The sequence below is a fragment of the Eriocheir sinensis genome, unplaced genomic scaffold (genome assembly GCF_024679095.1).
Source record: "Eriocheir sinensis breed Jianghai 21 unplaced genomic scaffold, ASM2467909v1 Scaffold1527, whole genome shotgun sequence".
Lineage (NCBI taxonomy): Eukaryota > Metazoa > Arthropoda > Malacostraca > Decapoda > Varunidae > Eriocheir > Eriocheir sinensis.
The window spans coordinates 5001-10000 of record NW_026110881.1 but is presented as its reverse complement, the minus strand read 5'-3'; the positions used below and the strand labels follow the sequence as shown (position 1 = coordinate 10000).

The window sequence follows — 5000 nt, the reverse complement described above, 5'->3', positions numbered from 1 at the left end:
GAGAGAGAGAGAGAGAGAGAGAGAGAGAGAGAGAGAGAGAGAGAGAGATAGAGAGGTAAGGGGTGTCAGGTGTGTTCAATTAAGCCCGAAATAGCTCTCTTTCTCTCTCTCGTTACCAGTTATTATTATTATTATTATTATTATTATTATTATTATTATTATTATTATTATCATTATTATTATCATCATCCTTAGTCGCGTATTTTTTTTTCTTATGTTTGTGCAAATTACATAATCTTGCCTTCATTTGGAATATCTTCCTCCTCCTCCTCCTCCTCCTCCTCCTTCCTCTTTATCTTCCTGTTCCTCCTCCTCTGGCTCTTCCACCTTCCCCATTCTCTTCCTCTGACTCTTCCTGTCCTCCTTCCTCCTCCTCCTCCTCCTCCTACGAAGATGATACCGTCATTGAGGACGCAGCCTTACGAAGAACGACTCAAGCAACTCAACCTCTTCCCGTTGGACAAGAGACGACTGCACGCGGGGAGACCTAATACAAGTCTACAAGTATGTTATAGTAGGATATCAATATATTATTATTATTATTATTATTATGTAGTATCACCACGAATTAGGCATACAATTGTCAATGGAAAAAACCCACGACAGATAGATCACGCCACCTTATAGGAATGTCGTCCGTCAGTGTTTACCGTCTCAATCTGTATACAAAGCATTTCATCAAGCTTGAAAGTCACCTTGACGTACGTGACCAATTGTAACAATTATTTTCCAACCTGTAACTCGCCACTCCTTCACGAGAGTCCGACTGACACACAACGACAGTCGCTCTCGCTCCGACGCTCCTTGTACATATAGGCTAAGAATATATTCGCCTTGAGGAAGCTGAAGTCTTAATCAACGCCCTTTAAACGCCTCCCGGTACACCGTTACAAGTAACTGAACAAATTCACCAATGTTGTTCACTCCAAACTCTTCGCGCTACAAACTAACCCGAGGACAAGAAACATCGGAAAAACAATTCAAGCGACGCGATGCAGTGCGGATATCGGCAGGAGTTATTTTTCGAACAGAGTTGTCCGCCACTGGAACAGCCTTCCTGCAGGAGTGGTTAGTGCGGACGCGCTCAACTCCACTCACGAATCGCATTGACCGTCACTTTGCAGCGTCGGGATTGAACTGAACGTATTGCTGAGCACGTACAGAAGTACTTTAATTCTTTCCGAAGGTCACTCCTGTGGCTGACGGATTAATTAAATCACTGAAAGCAGGCAGCCTCGCAGTGAGCCAACAAGCTTTCTGCTGCCTGCTCGTCCATGTTTCCATGTTTTTTCCTCCTCCTCCTCCTCCTCCTCCTCCTCCTCCTCCTCCTCCTCCTCCTCCCTCCTCGATCTCTTCCTCCGGATCTTCCTGCTTCTCTTCCGCCTCTATTTCCTCTCCTCCTCCTCCAAATACAATCTTAACCACTACCACCACTACTACTACTATTACTACTACTACTACCAATACTACCACCACACACAAACAAACAGACAAACAAACACTCACGGGTCACGCAGGACGAAGGGCGCACCACCACCACCACCACCACCTCCAAATGGGTTGTTGCTGTTGCTGTCCTTTCTGCTGTTTAGAACCGACAGCACCTCAGGACCCCCGCCCCCCCTGCCCCCCTCCCCCACCCCGGCCATGTTGAGGGGGAGCGCCAGGGGGGGTTCGTAGATGATGGGGGGGACGGGGGGGGATGAAGGAGAAGAGGATGGAGGAGGAGGAGAAGAAGATGAGGGTAAGGAAGGTGAGGGCGTCGGTGGAGGTTCTTGAGCGAGTGAAAGTGAGAGTGAGAGAGTGAGAGTGAGAGAGAGTGAGAGAGTCTTCGTCCTTGTCATGGTCGCGGTGGTGGTTATCCGGGCATCTGTTGGGAGAGAGAGAGAGAGTGAGATAATTATTAGAGATAGCTTTAACTCTTTTGTGCAAGGTGTGTGTGTGTGGGTGTGGCGGGGTTGGGGGTGAGAGAGAGAGAGAGAGAGAGAGAGAGAGAGAGAGAGAGAGAGAGAGAGAGAGAGAGAGAGAGAGAGAGAGAGAGAGAGAGAGAGAGAGAGAGAGAGAGAGAGAGAGAGAGAGAGAGAGAGAGAAAGAAAGAAAGAAAGAAAGAAAGAAAGAAAGAGGGAAAAAGGGAGAAAAAAGAAAGAAAAAAAGAGAGAGAGAGAGAGAGAGAGAGAGAGAGAGAGAGAGAGAGAGAGAGAGAGAGAGAGAGAGAGAGAGAGAGAGAGAGAGAGAGAGAGAGAGAGAGAGAGAGAGAGAGAGAGAAGGAAAAGAAAAAGAAAGAAAAGAGAGAGAGAGAGAGAGAGAGAGAGAGAGAGAGAGAGAGAGAGAGAGAGAGAGAGAGAGAGAGAGAGAGAGAGAGTATCACATTACAACCAGCAAACAGCAAAATTAGGGCTTTGAACATAGGCTTAAATATCATAATTATACAACAACAACAACAACAACAAGAACAACAACAATAATAATAATAATAATAATAATAATAATAATAATAATAATAATAATAATAATAATAATAATAATAATAATGCTAAAAAATGTATGATGTACCCTCCCACTCTCTCTCTCTCTCTCTCTCTCTCTCTCTCTCTCTCTCTCTCTCTCTCAAGCCGGATGTGACAATTTGCATATTTTCGTCTTACTAAAAAAAAAAATCTTGCATCTACAAATGGAAGGGAGTGAGGGAGGGAGGGAAGGGAGGAGGAAGAGAAAGGAAGGGAGGAAAAGGAAGGAATTGGAAGGGAAGGGAGGAAGGAATGAAGGGAAGGGGAGAAGGGAAAGAAAGAAAAGGGAAGGGAAGGGAAGAAGGGAAGGGAAGGAAAGGAGAAAAAGGGAAGGAAAGGAAAGGAGAAAGAAGGGAAGGGAAGGGAAGGAGAAAGAAGGGAAGGAAAGGAGAGAAAGGGAAGGGAAGGAGAAAGAAGGGAACGGAAGGGAAGGAGAAAGAAGGGAAGGGAAGGAGAAAGAAGGGAAGGAAAGGAGAGAAAGGGAAGGGAAGGAGAAAGAAGGGAAGGAAAGGGAAGGGAAGGAGAAAGAAGGGAAGGAAAGGGAAGGGAAGGAGAAAGAAGGGAAGGAAAGGAGAGAAAGGGAAGGGAAGGGAAGGGAAAGAAGGGAAGGAAAGGGAAGGGAAATAAGAAAAGGAAAAATAAGGTAAGAAACGAAAGAGAAATGGGAGAAAAAAAGAAAGAAAAGAGAACAGGAGGAAGGAAGAAGGGAGGGAGGGAAGGAGGGAGGTAAGAAGGAGGGAAAGGACAGGGAGGAGGAAAAATAAATGAGGTGTGAGATGGAAATGGAGGGAGAGGAGAGAAAAAAGGGAGAGGAAGGAGGGAGGGAAAGAGGGAGAGAGGGAGGAAAGATTGGAGGGAAAGGAGAGAAAGGGGTAACGAGGAGAGAGAGAGAGAGAGAGAGAGAGAGAGAGAGAGAGAGAGAGAGAGAGAGAGAGAGAGAGAGAGAGAGAGAGAGAGAGAGAGAGAGAGAGAGAGAGAGAGAGAGAGAAAAGAAAGAAAGGAAGGTAGAGGAAGGAAGAAAAAAAGAAAGGAAGGAAGAATGGATGATGAAGAAGGAAGGAAGGAAGGAAGGAACGAAAGAAGGAAGGAGAAAAGGAAGGAAAGAAGGAAGAGATGGAGGAAAGAAGGGAGAGAAAAGAAACTAAGAAGAGGAGGAGGAGGAAGAGGAGGAGGAGGAGAAGACGAGGAGGAAGAGAAGGAAAGCAAAATAAAAGAAAGAAAAGAACAGGAGAAGAGGAGAAAAGAAAGGAAAGAAGGAAGAAGGAAGGAAGGAGGGAAGGAGAGGAGTGAAGGAGAGAAGAATTAAGGAGAAAGAAAGAGAAGGAAAGGAAGAAGGGAGAGGAAACAGGTGTCGAAGGGAGGAAGAAAGGGAGAGAGGGAGAGGAGGGAAAGGAGGGAGGGAGGGAGGAAATGGAGGGAAGAAGTGGAGGAAATTAATAGTAGTAATCTGAAGTGAGGGAGGGAGGGAGAGAAAGGGAGGGAGGGAGGGAGGGAGAAAAAAGGATAGGGAGGAAGGGAGATAAGGAAGGAGGAAAGAGGGAGGGAAAGTAAGATAAATGAGAGAGAGAACGAGAGAGAGAGAGAGAGAGAGAGAGAGAGAGAGAGAGAGAGAGAGAGAGAGAGAGAGAGAGCACATACTGGCTTCCCGTTTTCTTTGTTTGTCTTCATATTTACACTCCGTTTTCTATTTGTCGACGTGATTTCGTTTTAAGGGGAAACCTGTCAACTATTATTATTATTATTATTATTATTATTATTATTATTATTGTTATTATTATTGTTATTATTATTATTATCATCATCTATGCACATACTTGTCTGTCTATCCATGTATCTAATTATCTATCTGTCTACCTATCCATATATCTATCTACGTATCTAATTATCTAACTGTCTACCAATCCATATATCTATCTATCTATCTATCTAATTATCTGTCTCTCTACCTGTCCATCTATCTATCTATCTAATTATCTATCTGTCTACCTATCCATATATCTATCTATCTATCTATTTATCTATCTATTTAAACATTTATCTATCTATCGATCTCTATCTAACCACATCTATCTATCTTCCCACCTTTCTATTTAAATATATTTGTATCTATCTATCTAAAGTAGGCGGTGGCTGAGTGGTTAGCGTGCAACAACAAAAACAACAAAAACAGCAACACAGAGGTCACCAGGCGCTGCTCAGACGGGAGAAAACAGAAGGAGTGGCCAAGAGAGAGGTCAAATTCGGGTGGAGAGGTCAAGTCATAGGCAGGAGGAAATACAGAAGAAGGCAGTTCCAGAGTTTACCAGCGGAAGGGATGAAAGAGTGAAGAAGCTGGTTAACTCTTGCAGAAGGGATTTGGACAGTATAGGGATGAGCAAGAGTGGAAAGGCGAGGGCCGCGGGAGGGGGGGAAGAACAAAAGAACATAAGAACGTAAGGAGTCTGCAAGAGGCCGGTCGGTTAGCAAGTTTAGAAGAGCAGTCAGCGAGAAAAT

General features: G+C 44.5%; 1 protein-coding gene across 1 annotated transcript in view; it reads right to left on the bottom strand.

The window, feature by feature from the left end:
• The window catches only part of LOC126990291 (CD109 antigen-like), a gene marked incomplete at both ends in the record, with an annotated part of 39371 nt that extends 37829 nt beyond the window's left edge, over positions 1-1542 (bottom strand). The window contains 1 exon segment of the mRNA XM_050848854.1: positions 1507-1542.
• Between the last annotated feature and the right edge of the window lie 3458 nt (positions 1543-5000).